Raw genomic sequence first — 23,360 nt, forward strand, 5'->3', positions numbered from 1 at the left:
GCAGAAGGGAGGGACACACAAAGGTGACACACCCTCAACTAGTAATATCAAGTGGTATTCTTTCTATTTCTTATATTGACTTGTAAAGTCTAAATGAATGACTAATAAGTGGAATGGGAAGGGGAAGCTTAACTCCAAGTCATATCCCATAATAAGTTAGAGTAGAAGTTAAAAATAGATTAAGAGCCACAATTATTTAAAAACACACAGGTGCAAACAAAATGAGAAGAGTATCTGGTCACACCGTAAGCATTCCTGAAAAACCATAAATCAGCAGAACTAGGCTACCATTAGACTCTCACAATAGTTTCTGAACCACCTGAGACCCTCTCATAAGCAGCCCACCACTCTTCCTCCTCTACCCAAGCGAGAATACTCTACTGTCCTAACACATAAAGGCACTGAGGAATTGTTCTACTCTTTGTTATGGTTATCACAAACATGGCTCAACAGTCAACAAAATTGTTCAGATCTCAGCATTACAGCAAGGAAAATTACAAAAAGGGCCAGCTAGTGATTCTACTACTGCCTTCTTGAATTGGAGATAATCTTTCAGTTCTAAATTATTGAATAGCACGGTTATATGCCCTCCTATATTAAGAAGCGTGGTACAGCAGAAAGACTACAGGCTTTGCAGTCAGATAGATGTAAGTTCAGATCTAAAGTTTCTTGCTGGTGGCCTTGGGAGAGTGGCAATCTTCCCGAAGCCCAGTCTCCTCTTCTGAGGAATGAAGTTGCCACCACTCGCCCCACAGCGTTGTGAAGAGATGGACAATAATCCACATAAGCAACTAGCCCAGTCAATGGCTTCTATTTTTTATGCTAGGCTGTCTATACCTCCTCTCAGCTAACACACCCACAAGCTGTGCACACATGGCACTCAGAGTGTGTTAAAGGTGAGTTTCAGCCTGTCAATCAATCTCTGTGTGCTTAGTAAAAGCAAAGCTCCAGTCTTTGGGAAACCTAAGGGGAAGGATTAACTTGGTACCAAACTATATGCTCCAAAGCCTAAAAGAAACAACTCAGCCTCTAGCAACTACCATTCTACTTTGTATATCTATCAATCTGACTACTCCAGGTGCCTCATGTAAGTGGAATCATACAGTATTTGTCCTTTTGTGACTGGCTTATTTCACTCATATAATGTCTTTAAGGTTCATCCATGTTGTAGCATGTTTCACAATCTCCTTCCTTCTTAAGGCTAAATAATATTTCATTGTATGGATATACCACATTTTGTTCATCCATTCATATGTTGATGAACACTCAGGTTAGAGAGAACCTTTCCCATGGATTACTGAAAATAAAGACAAATTGGGAGGAACAGCCCCCATCTTTGAGGCAGTGATAAAGAAATAGATTTTTGATGCCAAAAGGGCTCAGTCAAAAGCACTGAGAGAAACAGCCCCAAACTCTGGGCTGGTGTCAAAGCAGGTACAGGACCCCAAGATATAGCTCTGGAATCTGACAACTCTGTGGAGTTCTGGTCCTGCCTAGAGAGCAAGGGAGGCACGATGGACTGATAAAATGCTTACTGTATTTTCAAACATGCCTGAGACAAGCGTTGGCCAGAACAAGTTCTAGAGAACTGGTCTGCCCTCATATCACAGGTGTGCCAGGCTCCTTATCTTCACAGGCAGTTGTTCCTAAACAAGTATTTCTTTGCTAAGGACCTGAACACTCACAGAATTCCAGAGCAGGCAGGAAGGCTGGGGATGGACCAGCCTACAGCCTCACTTTACTGATGAGAAAACTAATGGCCAGATGGGTAGGTCACAGAGCTGGTTAACGACAGACAGAGAATTAGACAGAGCCCAGGTCAGCATTCCTTCCACCAGACTCATCTCATTCAGGTATCAGTGAACAGCCAGAGTTCCCTTCTTTATCAGTGTTTTTTGTTTTTTGTTTTTTTAAAAAAAAGCTTTTCAAAGGCTTGACTTTATTTGGAAGTCACCTCCTTTTTTATCCAACACATTTTTTTATTGTGATAAAATATACATAACATAAAATTTACCATTTTAACCATTTTTAAGTATACAGTTCAGTAATATTAAGTACAGTCACACTGTTGTACATCCATCACCACCATCCATCTCCAGAGCTTTTCATTTTCCCAAACTGAAACTCTATACCTATTAAACAATAATTCCTCAGCCTTTGGCAACTACCATTCTACTTTCTGTCTCTATGAATCTGACTACTCTAGGTGCCTCACTTTGTATGTCTTCCAGGTTCCTCCACTTTGCAACGTGTGTCAGAATTTCCTTCCTTTGTAGGGCTGAATGATATTCCATTGTATAGATATACACTGTGTATATAGATGCACATTTTATCTACTCATCTGTCAATGGACACCTGAGTTGCTTCCAGCTTTTGACATCTGTGAATAACGCTGCTATGAGCATCAGTGTACAAATATCTGTTCGAGTCCCTGATTTCAATTATTTGAGGTATATACCCAGTAGTGAAATGCTGGATCATACCGTACATCAGTGCTATTTTGAAATGTGTCTCAAAGGAGACCAAGAAGAGTTTAAATCATCTTGGTTGGTGGATTTCTTTAAGAAAATGAAAAATTACTGAATGTTTTGTTCCTGAACTTAGCTTTACTTAAACACAAATTTTATGAGAAAACTTTTAGAGGTTATGTGAGGTAGAAGAAAAAGCACAGTAATGATAGTGAGGAGAATAAAAGTCCAATGTAACATTTTTGACCTCTCTGAGCACGAATTTCCACAGGGGGGAGAGAGTGGTCTAGATAATCCCTAAGGTCTATGGATTCTGTGGGTTCTATGAATCCATGGAAAAACTTACTTAGAGGATTACTATGTTCCTTAATCATTTTCTATTTTCCTTCAGTTCGCTTTGAATTCCTAAGCATATTAGAGCTTAAAGAACTGTTTCTAGTTAAAGAACTTAGTGTTTTTTTTTTTTTTTTTTTTTTTAAAGAAATTCACGTTCTTTTATTTATTTTTTATTTATTTATTTATGACTGTGTTGAGTCTTCGTTTCTGTGCGAGGGCTTTCTCTAGTTGCGGCAAGTGGGGACCACTCTTCATGGCGGTGCGCAGGCCTCTCACCATCGCGGCCTCTCTTGTTGCGGAGCACAGGCTCCAGACGCGCAGGCTCAGCAATTGTGGCTCACGGGCCCAGTTGCTCCGCGGCACGTGGGATCTTCCCAGACCAGGGCTCGAACCCGTGTCCCCTGCATTGGCAGGCAGATTCTCAACCACCGCGCCACCAGGGAAGCCCGACTTAGTGTATTCTTGAGACAAGAGTTCCAGGGGCAGTAAGAAGAAGAATCCTGAGCTAGTAAAAAAATTGTGACTAATTTAATATAATAGGCAATAATTTTCTCTAGTAGTACATTTATTTGATAATTGCCTTAGAATTCCTAGAATATAGTACCTGTATAACCTGCATCACTGTGGCTTAATTTGAGTCACTGTGAACCTGTGGTTATTTTATAGTAGTTGATATAAAACTATCAACGCACACGGAGTTCAGTATCAACAGGGCATACCTGCCAAGAAATGTTTGCTACAATAGTTTGGTCCAAACAACACTTCAGTTACTGAGCAACCTATTGTTACCGAGATCCCTAACTGACAATGCATTCTGAGTCAAAATGCACACCTGGCTACAGGTAGGACACCAACAACACACTTCAAACCCCATCCATTCTTGGGCCTTTCCTAACGACCCAGACTGCGAACATTTCTCTCTTTCCCCAGGAAGGATTTGCAGGGTGAGAAACATACTTCCCCATCACCTCCCCCAGCTTCCCAGAACTATCTGCTTGGGTATTCACCATGAAGCAGGCTTTCTACTCCAGGGGCAAGAAGACAAAATACAGATAGGACTCCTCATGTCTGTTTCACCAATCAATATTTCAGCTACTTAAAATAACTTTCATGGAAAGCTTCTTATGCTGGGTACAATTATCTATAATAATCTATTCAGTCCTTCCAATCCTGTGAGTTAGGTGTGTTCATGCTCACACCGCAGGAAAGGAGATGGAAGCTCAGAGAAGTATCCTGTTGAGAGCCACGGGCAGTAAGGAGCCAGCCAGGTTGGACTGGGTCTTCTGGCACCAAATTTAGTACTTTTTTCCACCAACCGTTTGCCCAGATTCTCACAAGCCTGTGCCAACCGGCCAATCCAAAGAGAACATCTGAAGTGCCTCTCTTAAAAAGCAGGCCCTAATGATTTAACAATTAATTTGCAGCTTTTAAGTCAAATGTGAAGTGTACTGATCACATCACTTATTCTTTTCCCTGTATTTCTGCTAATAGGCAGAACTTTGAGGGAACTAAGGTCAAGAGGAGAAATCTTGGACCAGTCCTTTTATGAAAAAATGCTTTTCAGGGATAGAAACACCCACATTCTCACCACCTCCACCAGCAGCACACACTGCTGACTCCAGGTAAGGCTGCTGAGGGAAAAGGCATCCATCAAGGCTTCCTTGGACATTTTTAGAGGCAGGTTATCTAAATCCTTCCTCTCCAAACTCTAAGTGTGAATACAAATAGTGATAATATTTATTACATAACAGATCCAGGAAACTGTTTATGACCACATGCATTTTTCTATAGCACCAAGACCTCTGGGGGTGATGCTAGCTTGTGTACTACATTTATGCTGATTTTACTGGACTTGGAGCATAATTTTATTATTTTAAATGACCACAGAAGTTTATAATTATTGTATCATTGATTTTATGACACGTTATTGGTCCCATCTATGATTTATTTATGCCAGGGCTTTGATCAGGAAGTTAACACCCAGATATGACATTGTTCCTATGGGAAAACACCACTGGCTTTAGAACACCTGCTTTTATGAGAGAGTTTTTATTAATGCCATGCCATGAAAAGCGGGGACTGCCTACTCAATAAAACCCTGATTAAGCAAAATATAACTGTAAATTTTCCTTTGTCCAACTTTTAGGAGAAAGAAGCATTACTTTGGTTTTATTTTTTAAGCAAGCTGCAGAGGCTAATACAGAGTAAATTCCAAATTTCTGTTCTACCCCCTACATCAATGGTTCTCAATTCTGGCTGCACATCAGTATCACATGGGGGCACTTAAAAAATAACTATGCTAGCCCTCACACCAGACCCACTGAATCAGAATTTCTGGGGGTGCCCTTGCACTGTTGGTGGGAATGTAAATTGGTACAGCCACTATGGAGAATAATATGGAGGTGCCTTAAAAAACTAAAAATAGAACTACCATACGACCCAGCGATCCCACTACTGGGCATATACCCTGAGAAAACCATAATTCAAAAAGAGTCATGTACCACAATGTTCATTGCAGCTCTATTTACAATAGCCAGGACATGGAAGCAACCTAAGTGTCCATCGACAGATGAATGGATAAAGAAGATACGGCACATATATATAATGGAATATTACTCAGCCATAAAAAGAAATGAAATTGAGTTATTTGTAGTGAGGTGGATGGACCTAGAGTCTGTCATACAGAGTGAAGTAAGTCAGAAAGAGAAAAACAAATACCATATGCTAACACATATATATGGAATCTTAAAAAAAAAAATTGTTCTGAAGAACCTAGGGGCAGGACAGGCATAAAGACGCAGACATAGAGAATGGACTTGAGGACATGGGGAGGGGGAAGGGTAAGCTGAGATGAAGTGAGAGAGTGGCATGGACATATATACACTACCAAATGTAAAACTTATAGCTAGTGGGAAGCAGCCGCATAGCACAGGGAGATCAGCTCGGTGCTTTGTGACCACCTAGAGGGGTGGGATAGGGAGGGTGGGAAGAGATATGGGGATATATGCATATGTATAGCTGATTCACTTTGTTATAAGCAGAAACTAACACACCATTGTAAAGCAATTATACTCCAATAAAGATGTTGAAAGAAAGAAAGAAAGGAAGGAAGGAAGGGAGGAAGGAGGAAAGAATTAATTTCTGGGGGTGGGCTCAGGGTACTGTATTTTTTAAAACGTTATGTGTATCCAGGGTTCAGAACAGTTGCCCTATACCAGTGGCTCTCAAACTTGAAAGGGCATCAGAATCACCTAATGGCCTTATTAAAACACAGATTGTTGGGCCCCACCTGGGAATTTCTGATTCACTAGGTCTGGGGTGGGATGGAAAATCTGCATTTCTAACAAGTCCCCACACGATGGTCCAAGGGCCACACTAAGAATCACTGCCCTATGCTTTCTCTAGTTGAACAATATTAAGTTATTCTAAATTAATTTTATTATAAAGATATCAGACCACTCCTTAGTAAGAAATGCTCTAAAACTTTAGAAAGATTTTCAACAGTGCAAGATAAAGAAAAAGATTTTCTGCTTAACCATCAAATAAAACAGGTAACTGGGACTTCCCTGGCAGTCCAGTGGTTAAGACTCTGCACTGCCAATGCAGGGGGCGCAGGTTTGATCCCTGGTCGGGGAACTAAGATCCTATATGCCACGTGGCACGGCCAAACCCCCCCCCCACCAAAAACAGGTAACTGAGGTTATCAGAATGCACTGTTCCCTGAGAATTTCAGTTACTGAAGTTAAACCAGGATAAAATCAGACCCAATCCCATTCAACCATGAGTAAGCACCTCCCATGTGGTGATTGGGCACACACCATGAGTAAATCATTCCGTCCTTCCTAGAGCAGTGAACAAACTATCAAACAGGACTGCTGTGCACACAGCTACACAGTCACACAGTAACAGCTGAGGTGATAGTGAGACCCTGACAGGGAGCGTTACAGAAGGACTTGGGGGAGCTTTACCCAGGTAGGGTCCTTTTAGCTGGATCTTCAAGGGGACGACCCAGCTGACAGTTTTCCACTGCCCACAACACATTTTACATTACCTGGGCAGTGAACTCCCTGCCCCACGAGGAAGCATCTGGACTTTGTCCCCAGGCATTATAGGAGTGATCAGGAACTGCAGGCTACTTTTACTTCCAATCTGAAGGCAAGTTCTGTGGTTTATCTACCTTTGTACTTTTTTTTTTTTAACATCTCTATTGGAGTATAATTGCTTTACAATGGTGTGTTAGTTTCTGCTTTATAACAAAGTGAATCAGTTATACATATACATATGTTCCCATCTCTCTTCCCTCTTGCATCTCCCGCCCTCTCACCCTCCCAATCCCACGCCTCTAGGTGGTCACAAAGCACCAAGCTGATCTCCCTGTGCTATGCGGCTGCTTCCCACTAGCTATCTATTTTACATTTGGTAGTGTATATATGTCCATGCCACTCTCTCACTTTGTCCCAGCTTACCCTTCCCCCTCCCCATATCCTCAAGGCCATTCTCTAGCAGGTCTGTGTCTTTATTCCCGTCTTGCCACTAGGTTCTTCATGACTTTTTTTTTTTTTCCTTAGATTCCATAGATATGTGTTAGCATACTGTATTTGTTTTTCTCTTTCTGACTTACTTCACTCTGTATGACAGACTCTAACTCCATCCACCTCACTACAAATAACTCAATTTCGTTTCTTTTTATGGCTGAGTAATATTCCATTGTATATATGTGCCACATCTTCTTTATCCATTCATCCGATGATGGACACTTAGGTTGCTTCCATGTCCTGGCTATTGTAAATAGAGCTGCAATGAACATTTTGGTACATGACTCTTTTTGAATTATGGTTTTCTCAGGGTATATGCCCAGTAGTGGGATCGCTGGGTCGTATGGTAGTTCTATTTTCAGTTTTTTAAGGAACCTCCATACTGTTCTCCATAGTGGCTGTATCAATTTACATTCCCATGAACAGTGCAAGAGTGTTCCCTTTTTGTACTTTTTTACAATTAGCCCAGCACCTCACATATAGGTGTTGCTGAATACCTGGGAGTAAGTGACGAAAAAATGTAATCTGGAAAGTAAACCTAATGCCCCCCCAGGGGTGCATACAGGTCAGAGGGGAGGTCAGGTTCAGACCACCAGTCTTTTGCCCTCTAATTAGCACCCTCATTCCAGACTTAACACACCATAGGCATTTAAGAAGTGTTCCTGACTAACCAAAAATATGGTAGCACATTAAGCTGGTAGTAGCATGGTTGTTTCCGTAGATTTGGAAACAATAAAAGAAGACTCCTCAGAGCCTAGCTCATTAATGCAGGGACTGAGGGCTGGCTTCTTCTGTATCCTATGCTCTATCCCCTGCACTCTGGCTAAACACATAGTTTATTTAGTTCAAGTGAAGCTCTTCCGAGATGAAAAAACTTGTTGAATTCCTAGTGAGTCTCAGAAACATTTTTAAAATTATTCAGACATTATTTGATGTTCAGCAGTTGATTCAGCTGAAGTAATTGAGAGCTGACAGGCAGTTAATTTCAAAACCCTAATGCAACATCACCAACTAGGCACAGAATCCCTCCTATTAACCCACCAACTACACAAGCACTATCAATGACGTGTAGGTCACTAAAGACCCCATGGAGAAAATCTCCAGAAATAAAAGCTTTTCTCAAGATAAAAACACCCACAAATACCGTTTTGTTGTTACAAGAACTGAAATAAATGTAGAAGTTAAATGCTTAAAGCACCCTTTGGAGTGCCAATGTAGTAGGGGTTAGCAGACCTAGGCTCTGTCTCTCCCACTAGAACACAGCTCCCAGGCAGCCTCTTCTACTTAACAGCCGGGTATTGGAGGTTATCATTCTATTTCTGACAAATGCAGTTTGCTAGGCTCAATTTGAGAAGTTACCCACCATATATATATATATATATTTTTTTTTTTTTTTTAAACTAAAATATATTTACATTTTACCTTTAAGGGGTAGTACAGAGTCAAATGGCAAATGATCAAACGTTAAAATAGCCCCCAGTTAAGTGCTATTGGTTATTAAATTCTTGTCAGTGAATATTTCCCAAATAAAAGTACTGAAAAAAAGAGGTACTTCCATTTTATTAAGCTGTGATTATTCTGATCAAAATTGCCTTCATTTTCTATCAGTTAAGTAATACTGGCTTGCCATGATTTAAATTGAACATTTTCTTTTGAATGGATGGATTTTTAACCACTTTCTGTTATGTGAAAGTTATGAAGGCATCATCCTAAATTCTTCCAGAATAGGATGGTAACCGTATATTAACTATCTGCATCTCAAGGGCATTGAAAACGTAAAATGAATCAAGACTACAGCTCATTGAATAGTGAACTACCATTAATTTTAATTGTAATAGGACAGAACCAGAATTTACCTTTTCTTTAAAAAAGAGGGAAGGAGTGCTTACTTAACAAAGAAATCACTATAAACAAAATCATAAGAGGTAAATTTAAACTACTCAAGAGAATAAGCTGTTTAAACACATTTCAGAAGTATTTATATATAACTGATATCATGAATATAAATCATTTTCTCTATTCAATAAGAAAGTCTAGCAGGACTGTTCTTTAGCAACATTTTGTTAGTTTACTCAGGTTACAATTTTTAATTGAAAGTAATATAATTTTTTAAAATCTGCCTATTCAGACATTCTACAAATTATCATTCATCTTTCCCTTACCTCAACTAGTCTGAATCAATGAGGCCTCAATGTATTTAATTCTAACCATAACCTCAGGTCAAGAATTGAACAGCATCAACCAAATTCAGAAAAACTGATACTGCTTTTGTTTTCAGACAAGAGGATCTGATGCATTTGTTGATGAAAAACACCCAACCACACTCATTCTGCATTGCGTGGCTCCAGGCTGTTAGACACAACCATGAATGTCTGAGGTTCAAACACCAATTGCACTGGTCCATGAGCATTTCTGAAAATCCAGGAAACGTGTGTTTCCAAAGGCCGTAGAGCTATACTCGAGAGCCTCTCCACACACCCAGGGCCACTCAGAGGAGTGGCGTCCTAACTGGACTCTGTGGATAGCTCCTGTGGTGAGCCGTCTGTAGGCAGGGACACCTGTGTGGCTCTGTGAGGTGGCCTGGGAAAGGGGCTCTGTCAGATCACCAAACAGGAAACGTTCTCGTCTTCCCCAGATGGTGCTTTTCTTGACTTGAAAAACAAATCAACTGGTGGGGCAAGTTAAGGAGGAAAAGCCGAGATTATCTGAGACCTGAGTAAGTCACCTGAGGGTGTTCAGCCTGCTGATGGCTTCTGATTTTCCCTGCTCCCTCTCCCCCACGCTGGGATTACAACAAGAAAAGTCACTGAGGAAGAATGAGAAAAAATACATTTCTTTGGGTGCATATCCACAGGCAGTCAAAATATTAGGAAAACCAACAATAATAAGAAACAGTGTGGTTACATATCACAGTTGGTCCTCTGAGCTCACAGAATTCCTTGTTCATGCTCACCTTTAACCTCCTAACACTTGAAAGTGATAAAAATCTGAAATAAATCTTAAACTCAGTCTCTCCACTGAGGGTAGTTGGGATGTTCTCTCTAAAGAAAAAAAAAAGTTTAATACTATAATCATTTGATTGTTTTATGAAGAAAAATGCACCAAGATTCTTAACTATGAAGAGGTCAACAATTCACTCAGAGCATAAAAAAGGGAGCAAGGTAAGCAAAGGATAAAGATAAAACTTCGATGGACTAGAATATATAAACTGTGTAGAAAATTTAATATTATATTTACCACTATTGGTTTTTTTAAACAATACAGAAAGCACCTATCTTTTCTAAAGAGCAGACACTCCTAAAGGACTCCAACATTCTATGAGCCTCAGTCTATACAAGTTCAAAAGGAAACAACCAACATTACTTTTTTTTATTCCAAATTTATTTTATTAAAATTTGGGGGGAAAAAAAGTTTTGGGTGTTTTGAGATTTGACACTGTTATTTAAATATAAATTCTTTTGCTTTTTAAAAATAGAATTAAAAAATTTTTTTTATTCAAGTATAGTTGATTTAAAATATTGTATTGGTTTCAGGTGTACAGCAAAGTGATTCAGTTATATATATATATATTTTTTCAGATTATTTTCCATTATAGGTTATTATAAGATATTGAATATTTTTCCCTGTATATAGTAAATCCTTAAAATAAAGTTTCATTTCACATTAACTATCATGTTATCAGGACCTTTAAGAGAAAAGATTGCCTGTGTAATGGGAAGTATATGCAAGTAAAGTAAGCATATGGAAGTAAAGTAAGCACTGGGATTCAATAAAAATTTAAAGATATCACTATTAAAATAGTATATTTTACTGAAGTCAAAGTAATTTAGGACATTCTATAGGCAAAGTTGATAGGTCTACATGAGTTTTGCACAATCCTCACACAGAATGAATCATTCAACACTGACAGGGATATATCTCGCTTTAACAACAATGCAAAAACACTAGCAAATATCTTCAAGAAATAAATGTATAACAAAGGTAGGTACCAAAGATCTGAGGGCCTGATGTTTGTATTTTTAGTGGGGAAGAGAACTGGCTTGTCTGATATCAAAGTGACCACTGCTTTTTGCCTGAGAAAGATTTACTCAGATTTGGTATAGTAAATAAGCATATTTCTTAGAAAACCAATGATTTTAAAGAAGGGTAAATATATTTTCCTCTCGTAGACCACGGCTAACCACAGTGTGGCACAATTTTGGAGAAATCAGACCTCACCCAGTTACAAAAATAGCAAAAAGGATTCTTGCTGCTGGCAGAAAAGTGACATCTTTATCGATACTGCAAGAACAGTGTTTTAAACTTCTCAATTAGGCATTTTTTTAAAAAATCAGCTCTTTTAGATAAGGCTGAAAGGGGAAAATTAAATTGTGTTTTATAAAATGGAAGTAACTGAAATCATTCTTCAGGGGAAGGAACAGAAAGAGGCAAAAAAGAAAAAGAAAAGATAAACAACTCAGGTTAAATACTGAATATATGACCCTGTCTAAGTACTTTGAACAATCTGGGCCTCAGTTCTCTAATCTATGAAATGAGGATAGTAGTATCTGTCTTCCTCACCTTACAAGGTGCTGTGAAAATTAAATAAGAATTATAAAAGGATTCAGTAAACTGTAACTGTTGTTACTGTTGTTTTATAAGGAATTCCAGTTTCACTCCAAAAGGAGCTAATCATAAATATTAATACAAGGGGATTATTCTTTTCAGTATAAGTGACAAATCAACCAAATCTCTCTTTGACTTGCTGACTTTTCCTGATTGACTTAATTCAACCCTAGATGGTCCCCAATGATCCCTACCCTCTTGGTATTCACCTTTTGAGTAGTCCCTTCCCTTCGAGTGTGGACAGAACTAGAGTCTTGTATCTAACAAACAAAATAAGGCAGAAGTGACAATGTGCAACTCAGTGACTAGGCCATAAAAGGCTGTGTGGTGTCACTCTTTCTTGGATTACTCACTCAGGGAAGTCTGCTGTCATGCTGTGCACAGACCCACGGAGAAGCCCACACTGTGGGGAACAGAGACCTCCAGCCCACAGGCAGAGAGAGACGGAGGCCTGCCAACAACCCCAGGAGTGAGCCTCGCAGCAGATCTTCCAGCCCAGGGGAGTCTTTGGATGACTTCAGACCCGGGTGGCAACTTGACTGCAATTTCATGAAAGACGCTGAGCTAGAACAACCCAGCTAAACTGCTACATGTTCCTGACCCTCAGAAAATGTGTGCCATAATAAATGTTGGTTGTTTTAAATTGCTAAATTTTGGGGTAATTTGTATGCAGCAACAGATTACTAATACACAGCACTTGACAGCATCTTGCTTTGCAATTAACATTTAATTTAAGATCAGTCTCTTCCTTGCTTATGAATTATCTTAACCACTGGTAAATACTGTCATTTTTGTACTTGTCGGTTTTTTCCATAATAACTTTCGAGGCTGTCCGCTTAAACTGATCATGTTTGATTTACTATATAAAAACACACCTTAAGTTTGATTCTTGTATCCACCTATTATCTTGCAATAGAAGGACAGCTGCTTTCATTTTTTTCCAACAGGTTTTTCTTCTGTGATTCTCAGCAGATGTTTAATGCAATTTGGGTTATACAGAGAAAAATATCTACAGGGAAAATTGTATTTTCATGTAATCATACTGAATTTAATAGTACTAAGATTAACCTATCTTTATTTATTTTTTTTTAGAAGACTGATTTGTAAAACCTATTCTGGTTCCAACAAATCTAAATCTTTGCTTTCTAATACTCGTTTTGCAGCCCTGTGCAATTGATCTTTTGCAGCTCACCTCATATTTTAAAGAGACTTCATACCTAAAATGTCCGTGAAGGTTTCATTCTACTTAAGCCAAAAGATTAAGTCAAAAGTTTGAAAAAACCACTCACAAAAAAGCTAAATCTTTGAACTGCTATCCCCCCTGCCCTGTTTGAAAATAAAGAAGGAAAGAGAAAAAGAGGGAAAGAAATAAAAGTAAATTATTAATGATATCTTATTATGATTTTAATTTTAATTAATTCATTCAAAAATATTTAATGAGCAGCTATTTCCAGGCATTCAAGATGCAACAGTGGAAATAAAAAATAAGACACAGATCTCATGGGACTCCAAATTTTTTAAAATTCAAAAAACCAGCCCCCAAAATAGAGTTAGCTATTTTTGTGGAACCTATGACCATTTAGATCCATCACAAATGAGGGGAGACATATAAAATCCTGAATTCCCAGATCCTGTATGCTACTTTATTATGCCTTACCATAAATGACTTGCTAACTTTTTTTTTTTTTTGAGTGAGGCATTTACTTCTAGTACAAGCTTAAGGTGAATAAATGGAGAGAGAATCAATATTTATAAGTTTTTTCTATGTGTCATGCATGTTAATACATTGTTGTATAAACTACATAGTAACATTAATTATTTAGTATTAGAATACAATTTGACAGGTGAAATTTAGGCTCTAAGATGAAACACTAGTAAGCAACATGGTTGGGGTTTAAATTCAGTTGATTTTGATTCCAAAGTCCATGTTCTTTCCACCCCTTGATGAGTTCTGTTCAAAGCTCCAGTAAATCATGGTGTATATTCTATTCTAAAATTCTAAGATCAAGAGCTTCTACAAAATTGCCTTTCAGAAAAAAAATATTCTATTAAAACTACACTTTAATTCTAATAATTACTTCTAATTTAACTTTCAGTCTTACATCAAGTAGCCACTTTCAGAAGAGCTCCACTTGGATATCTCACATGACATCAAACTCAACATACCCAAAATGTGATTTCCTTCTTAAAAGCTACTCTCTCCCCAAGATTCTCTTTTTACCATGGCATCACTCTCACCTCACAATTCAATCTACTTACCTATCACCAAGTTGTCCACTCTATTATGCCTTACCATAGATGACTTGCTAACTTAACTTCTCCAAGACAAGGGCTTTACCTCACCATTATGGTGATCACTAATGGGCTATTTCATTATGTATGTAAATTATAGAACAAAAAGATACATTTAAAAAATGCTAATTCCAACTGTCAGAGAAGTTTTTTGTTTTTCTTTTTTCTTTTTTTTTAAAAAGGTCCCTTAGGCAATTGGCAGTTCTCATTTAGTTTGGCCTTAATGAGTATTTACCCAGGGCCCAGAAGCAGAATCCATATGGCCTTCAATTTCCTCAACTTAAATACAAGAAAGTGCAACAGTAACCAAAACATTTTTCAAACATATTTAAAAGCATATTTTTTTCACCACCAAATTTTTCTACCAAGTACACTCTATGCTTTCAAAACTACCTGCCTTATATCAGATGTTGATTTATAGGCAGAACTCAAGTTCTTATTTTTAAAAATGTTTGCTGGATATACGAGAATCATATTTTCTTAGGAAATGGTTTAAAACATTATCTATAGTTGGCCTAGTGTTTAACTGGAGAAGAATTTAGACTGATATGGAAACATGTTCCTCCAATTATATGAAAATAGAGGCTTATTTTTTTCTCATGAACATGTATTCTGAAATACTATATAAACATATAAGAGTGTCACATATTCAGCATATGTACATTCTATATTTACGAAAGGATTTTAGATGGCTAAATACAACAGAAGCAAAATAAGATCTCTATCATAAAGCTAAAAATAGGGTACTCTTTAATGGAGAAAATAATTATTCCAGAAAACTAGACGAAGGATGGTTGCTCTGAGACCTAATTTTAGTTTTGAGCTCCCAAACAGCTATCATCATTGGATAAGAGACATACTAGTTTATCCAGTTTATCAAGAGAAGGACTTTCCCCTCTCACTCACAGACAGCCTTAAAGGTAAGAGATACTAAACGTAACAGAGTGTTTTCAACAATATTTTGCAGAGGATGCTGACTTTCATGTGGCAGAGACTGCAAACTGGCAACCCATGAGCCAGGTTAACCTGCTGTCTTCTTTGACTCTCACAGTGTCTCCAAAAATTTTTCAATGGTTGAAAATTTTAAATATTTAAAATAAGAACTCTGACTTCTGGTTGGAGCTAATAGCTACCCCTCCTACACTCCATAGAACACCCCCCCTTTGCCACCACTTATGTCATCTGCAGGAATCTAAGTGTGGACCCCTGTAAATATATGGTGGTCTATTAGAACAGTATTACTATAAAACTTGAGTGCATATTATGAAATCATCAATCTTTGAAGACCAATCTGCAGGAAGTTAGAGTGGTGAAGCATAGGGGCATGGAGGAGAGCTCAAAGGGCAGTGTCCCAGTCTCCCTCTCCCTCAGGACTATAAGGACTCCCCCCAAGAGTCTTTGGCCATAAGTTAAGAAATCATCAAAAAAATAATACATATTTTTTGAAGTAATATCCTGTTTTTAAACAAGAATCATACATGCAGGACTGATACTGAAGAAGTGCATGTTAGAGTATAATGGCTCATGTCCCTTCTGATTTGTTGGGCATCCACTCTACCCAGGTGAAAATATTTTGAAGATCACCTCTGTGTTCATGGAACCCCAACATACACAACAGATGAAAGTAGGGCCGCTCTGCTTGAACAAGGGGTAGGAAGGCCATCCTGCTTGCACCTCCTAAAGCAAAAACTTGTTCTTGATGAATGGGTGGGTCCCATGTCACCAGACCCATCACTGTACAAAGTCAGTGGACTCTAATGGCTCTGCCAAGAGATAGAGTACAATTATTGCCCAAGGAGCTCCCTGGAAAGTTCCTGAAGGGCAAACAATCTGTGCTGTTGATTGTAGAAAAATCCATAGATTTAGTAGTCTGGCATGCAGTTGGCAAAGCAAACAGTTGTTACTAAAGCGAAAGTGACAGAAGATGGAAGGCCATTCCACAGGATTCAGAAGTAAGGGAGGCAGGGTCTAAACTTTCCTCAGGAAAGAGCTTTGCATCTGCTAGAATACCTGATCAAGGAAGGAATGGACTCAAGGCCCAGAATTACATACTATAGGATGGATACTTCCAAACTGTTTTTTCAAAGCAGCAAACCCCTCTTCTAATCCAAATTCTAGACCAAACTCCAATATATAAAACAACAACGAATGCAGCTGTCTTCCAAATGAAAGGTTGGTAAGAAGACAGGATCCCACAGGTACATATGTCCACTCCCTCTTCCCATAAATTTGGCATCTCCTCAGAATCCTAAGGCTCCGTGGAACACTCTGTTAAAAGCACTGCTGTGGGGGATAAAACATGTGACTCTGGCCTGGAAATTTTTAAGGCAGGTATTAACACCTTGACCATGATTTTTATAGGTGAACTAAAGCCACAAATCATTTTCAATATCAGAATTATTGTTTTGAAATCACTATCGAAATAGACACATATGGCAAACCATTAATACAAAAATCAATGAACCAAAGAGCTAATTCTTCCCTGGCAAACCTCTTAAGATGTATAAAGAATTACATTAGAACCAGCCACCTGTTCTCAGTCTTTTATAACCTTTACAACAAAATTCTTTTTTAACTTATCTACTTCATAAACCTAAATCCCTGTCTTTATTTCAAATAATGGAGCCACCAGTGCCTTTGTCATTTCAAATCTTTTGTGAAGAAAAAAATAAATAAAATCTAAATTTTTTAAAAATATTAAGCAACTAAAAAATTTAAAGAATATTAACCAACCAGCAATTTGTTTTTTATTCCTTAGAAAGGAGATTAAATCCTATATTTTAAAAAATCTGAGCTTAAAACCTAGTTTCTCGGGCTTCCCTGGTGGCGCAGCAGTTAAGAATACGCCTGCTAATGCAGGGGACACGGGTTCAAGCCCTGGTCCGGGAAGATCCCACATGTCGCGGAGCAACTAAGCCCGTGCACCACAACTACTGAAGCCCGCGCACCTAGAGCCCAAGAGAAGCCACCGCAACAAGAGAAGAGAAGAGAACAAGAGAAGCCACCGCAGTGAGAGGCCGACGCACCGCAGTGAAGAGTAGTCCCCCGCTCACTGCAACTAGAGAAAGCCCGCACGCAGCAAGGAAGAACCAACGCAGCCATAAATAAATAAATAAATAAATAAAGTTTATTTTAAAAAAAAACACAAAAACCTAGTTTCTAAAGATCCTTGATTTCATCATCTTTAGCTACGACACAACTCGGGGGGTTTTAAAGAGCTTAGTTTACAAATTCAGTGTCCATGATTTGAAGACATCACTATCAGTCTGAAGAGAAGGGGAAAAAAAGAGTACCGCTGGATCCAGGAGAAAGGCCAGGTTATTTACACACCCACAAATTTTTTTCTGTTCTTCAATGGTTGTTGTTATTAGTAGATTTTTTTTCCTTTACAAAGAATAAACACCAATCCACTTCAGGGGGGAAAAAGAGTAGCCTAAACTTTCAGCACTGGGAAATTCCATCCCAAGTTTTCAACTACTCACAAAAGCTTATGAGGGTTGACCCCCAGGACCGTGGAAGACCATGGAGAAGCGTGTCTGTGGCACATTCCGAGGAAGCGTGAGCCACAGAGCCCATACATTCCAGCACACTGAGCAAGCACACACACGCCTCCCCACTTCCCCAGACTCCGCCAGCGAGGGGGCACCAGGCTGGAGGCAGGCCCCACACACCAGGCACCTTCCAGTCCTGCCCAGCCATCCCTGCGGAAGTACAAAGGGGAAGGAGAATAAGAGAGAGGAACTGGCCAGTGCAGGGCCTCAAAGAAAGAAATATAAGACTGTTTGTGGGGCAGGCCAACCACATACTCTAAGGGTTTTTAAAAGTCAAAGGACAACTTGTGTGAGACTCCTGGTCCTGCTACCACCAATGGAATCCCTTACTTTCTCCTACCCACCACCAGTGAGTACCAGTCTTTCCCACATGCTCTGGAATTACAGACCGTACAAGCTGCACGACAAAGTTCAGTCACCTATGCTTCTACGGCTATCTGTATCCTTTCTCCCTTCCTCCATCCCTCTTTCTCTCCTTCCTTCCTTTCCTCCTTTCTTCCTCCTTCCTTGCTTCCCTCCTCCTTCCCTTCCTTCTTAATAATTGAAGAGGTTAAACTCCAGATTTTCAGTGTTAAACTCTTTCATCATCTACCTCCGACTCTCTCATGTAAAGATGCACAGACACTTTTACTCCAAAACCTTATCTACACAATGAAGAGACAAAACATCCATTTTTCAAATATGCATAGTTAAAATCACAAAGATCAAGAGGGACTAAAGTAAAATGTCTCCACATAACAAAAACTATATAGCCTGTCCTCACGTGAGCTTTTTTGAAATAGCCTCTATTTCATGAGTTGGTTTGAGGTTAACCTGTCCACAGAACCACCATTCAATGAAATATTTTTTTGCTTTATTTTCAAAGAGAAAGCGTAAAAGAGAAGATATAAATGTGGTAATAAAAATCTTTTCTGATAATATTCTTGACTGAGAAAAGCCATTATTTTTTCATCTCATAATAAAATTTTTTTCATAAAATTACATTCTTATCAAAAAAGCACCACCTCTATATCTACGAAGCAATATTCTTGTATATCTCATTGCATTGGTAGTATAATTGTATCTCAAGTCTTATTTACTAAAAAAAAAAAAAAAAAAGTCATGAATGCATAATATGCTTAAGTAGTGTATCAAAAAGAAGATACAAACCTTTCTACTCCCTGTGCTTTCAGAATCTTTCATTGTCAAAAAAGTTTAAGGGCTTCCCTGGTGGCGCAGTGGTTAAGAATCTTCCTGCCAGTGCAGAGAACACGGGTTCGATCCCTGGTCCGGGAAGATCCCACATGCCACGGAGCAACTAAGCCCGTGTGCCACAACTACTGAGCCTGTTCTCTAGAGCCTTCGAGCCACAGCTACTGAAGCCCACGCGCCTAGAGCCCGTGCTCCACAACAAGAGAAGCCACCACAATGAGAAGCCCACGCACAGCAACGAAGACCCAACGCGGCCATTAATTAATTAATTAACTAATTAATTAAAAGGTTTAAAATTTTCTAATGTTAGTAAGATGAACCACTCTATAGAAGATAATTTGCAAGAATCCCGTATTTCCGTCTCCAAATCATAGACACTTTTAAAAATATACAGATAAAAATGAAAGCATGCCACACTTTGTGCAACACTCTAGGTCCTACACAAAAAAGTGTGAGGTGCTTTTTTCCAGGATTTAAAAAAAGTATCTGGGCCAAAGGCATAAATACAGACCCTCCCTACCCCCCGCCCCACCCCACTGCATACATATGTTTTTTACACTTAACTTTCAACCACAATGATTTTTTTTAAATCTTTTATCTTTAAGTTATTACTAATGCCTCTACTATAGGTCTACTTCAAGAAAGTTTCTTCAAATTATGACTAACACTTTCAGTTTTCAGTTACACTAAATTAAAAATATACTAAACTTCAGTCCTTTATTTTCCTCAGCATATCTGTTGTATACATGTAAACTTTAGCTCTAATTCTGAGTTAGGAAAAACATACAAAGTTACTCTATTACCTATGTACACATTATCACAACTTTCTACTTTATTGCTAGGGTGCTGTTATTGTATACAAATTAGATGGTAAGCAAGGGTAAGACGCCCACTGCTTCTTTGAAGCAGGTTTGGTCGGGTAGAAGAAGGAGTTGCTTTGGAGTCCAAAGCTTTACAGCCCTATCTGTGAAACGGATGAAATTCAGATCTCTCTCAGCTGTATACAAAAAAATATGGAGAAGGCCTAGTCCAATGCCTAGCACATTAACTACTCAGCAAGTATTAGTTACCTTTCTTCCTTTTCCCCATCTTCTGAGTCAGAATTCCACAGAACATGCAATACCCCACTCTGGGCTCTACTAAGTTAAAGAAATGAAATGCCCAGGGAGTTGGAAATAATCTTCTTTCACTTACCTTTTTCTTGATAATTCCTTCCTCCCTTCCACCACAACCATAAATATGATACTACACAAAAGTTAAAGGAAACGAGGATAAATGCAGAAAAAGTTCACAATTAAGGGGAAATGGACTGTTCTTCACATGCTTAGTTATTTAGTATATGCTTTTGAGTGACTATATCATTAATGAGGAACTCAGAGAACTTTAGGGATGCTATCCTATTAACATTCATTTCACTCCCACAGGAGAGGCCAAAGGCCATGTTCTGTACAGAAAGTGAATCAGAGAGAGAGACACCAAATCTCAGGAAAGACTTGGCAGCTACCAGGAAAACACTTAAACCAAAACAGTCCTGCCCTCTAGCAATGGATTGGCTGAAACCTGGGACGAACCCACCCAAGTGATTCCTTGAGCTTGACTTTCCTTTACCATGTGGCACATGGTCTTGACCAGGGCTACCTGTGTAATCTGTGTGGCTAAGCTGTTGAAACATCTTTCTCGGCAATGTCCTATGTCATAACACGAGGAATGCAACCACTGAAAAAAGCAATGTAACAACAACATCAAGATCCAACCTGCTTGGTTAGGCATACCCCACTTCTGTCTATGGGCAAGCATAGTGATACTGCCAGTAATTTAAAAATGACCTCTGTTTCTAATTTTTTTCCTAAAAACTATAACAAAGTACAGATCATTTGGATTGATTAAGAATAAGATCATTGCAAAGGGTGATTCACAAACAAATCTATATTTATATCTTTCCATCACTCTTGAATGGCAACCTTTGAACCTTACAACACTTTCAGATAACTTCTTTAATTAAACAAAGTAAATGTAGGTGAAGTACGCTGGACTGAGAATCAGAAGTTCTAACCCTAGCTTTACTATTTAATAGTAATGTGACCTTAGGTAAATTATTAAATTTCTCTGAGACTGAGTTTTCTCATCTAAAAAAAGGAATAATATTAAATGTCCTTTCTTCTTCACATAATTATTATTTAGAATAAATGAAATAATGTGTTGAAGAGGCTGAGATATTATCAGTACTATGTGAATATGAGATGCAGGCACAGAAACATACATTTATCTAGTATTATTTACATGTCAACACATGGAATCATGAAATTACCTTTCTGATCACATTTAAAACAAAAATTAAAAGTCCAAGCTTCCCCCATAAGGCAAATCCTCACATGTTGGTACACATTAATTGTATGATAATAAGAAAAACTGAAAATATCATTCTCATTGCAATCATCCCATACAGATTATCCTGGTCATTAGGTACAACATTTTCTTATGATATAGATAGATAGAAGAAAGTCTAAAACATGCATCAGAACTCTTAATTTTCATTTATTGGACTTACTGAAATACCTATTTTATGAAATATTCTTGATAATAAACAGAATGGGAAAATTCTAACTAAATCTTCACATTTTAAGAAATAAAGTATAGAACAGATAAATAAATAGGAAATCCAAGAATAAACAAAACATGTCTCCAAAATGTAAGCTTATTATTTAGTGAGAACCAGAGGCTTGGGGAAGAAACATATCTATTAAATGATGGACATCATTTTGGACTCGATTGCCTGCTATTAATGCAAAAGTATCCATTTTCTCTGGTCTACTTATTCAACACCTCAACATGCCATCAAACACTAAACCAAATTAAAGAAACAGTAATTATATTCTCCCTCCTCTTTGGAAGCCAAAGTAACAAAATCTGAATTTTTCTGTAAAAGAAAATAATTTTTCTTCACTATTTTATGGAAAGACCAGACTAAAGTACATGATCAAAACAGGAAAAGAAAAACCTTAAAAATAATGCTCTGAGCACTCTGCAATTTTGCTGCCCAAAATAGAACCCATACAGTCCATGCCACCAAATGAAAATTACAAGTTTGTAAGCATGAAGTCAAATTATAAAGTAAAAGATTTTTAAAAATATTTTAATGGTGATAAATGAAAGGAAAGACTGTTATCTTTACTGGTAGGTGTTCGTTGTTTATTTGCTATTATGTTTTCTTCAGTGATAGTGTTTTGAATGACCACCCAAACTAATTTGAACTTTAATTTGAGTGTAAAAAGGACAAATCTTGACTAACAAATTACTTGGGCAAGTTTTGTTAAACAGAACTCTCCCATTCTTCAAATTAAGAAGTTAATCATAACTTTTGGAAATTATGCTTTTGACTAAAATTTTTAGAAAGCTGGTTTAAAAAATTGGTTTAGCCAAACCCCACCACTTTCTTCTTCAACACCAATAAGAACACTGAAGACATTTTGGTGGCATTTCAATATAATTTTTTTAAATATATTTTTGAAATTTATTATTCAACTTTTTTAACAGCCTCCAAAGAAACCAGCTCAATACTATGCTTCTTCTAATGAAATTGATTCTCTCAGAGTACTTTTGTTATGCAAAATAATACACTGTCTTCCACAGTATAGAATTTCTAAATGAAAATGCATATTCAAATCTTAAATCTTCTATAGAAAATCAAAGCCTACACAGAATCACTTGCCAATTCTCTTAGTGAGAGGAGACATCCAAGCAAAAGTGAAGGAGAGTAAATTTCCCACAGAATGGTCCTTCCAGGAGCATGCTCACTGAAGAAGCCACTACAGGTGTCTGTGCCCTGGCTCCCACAAGGTTAACCACCTGCAAGAGTTATGCATCACTCAAGGCACATATTATTGCACTTGACTCCCCTTAATTACCACAAGGTTCAAACACCTAGCAATTTTCATTTGCCTTGTCAGGACTAAAATCCAGAACATTTGTTGTTTAATTTAAAGATATCCTCCTCTTCCCTCTTGATACCATCTGTCTGGAACTACTGTCTCCCATAAAACACACACGCACGTGCACGCACACACACACACACCCATGTGCACACACCCTGCTGAACCACAGAGATGATACACTTAAGCCCAAATTATGTCCTCTAACAACTGACCAATTGCTCATCTATTTTTGAGGATTTCATGAGCAGACTTGGAAGAGTGATTCAGCAGGAGACAGCAAATATTTAGAAAGTTGAAAGTATCAAATATGTATAAATAGTTCTTATAGAAATCTGATTTTCATAACTTTTTGACTTTTAATAAATGTGCCCAAATTACTACCCTTTTATGCACATTTCAATGTTATTTACATTCCCCCCCATTTAAAAAACTGGAACAACCTCTGTAAAA

The 23,360-nt window shown here is 38.1% G+C and overlaps 1 protein-coding gene across 5 annotated transcripts in view; it reads right to left on the minus strand.

The window, feature by feature from the left end:
• IGF2BP2 (insulin like growth factor 2 mRNA binding protein 2) overlaps positions 1–23,360 on the minus strand; it is a 164,696-nt gene that overhangs the window by 135,190 nt on the left and 6,146 nt on the right. The window lies entirely within an intron of this gene.

Source organism: Balaenoptera ricei, chromosome 4 (genome assembly GCF_028023285.1).
Source record: "Balaenoptera ricei isolate mBalRic1 chromosome 4, mBalRic1.hap2, whole genome shotgun sequence".
Classification (NCBI taxonomy): domain Eukaryota; kingdom Metazoa; phylum Chordata; class Mammalia; order Artiodactyla; family Balaenopteridae; genus Balaenoptera; species Balaenoptera ricei.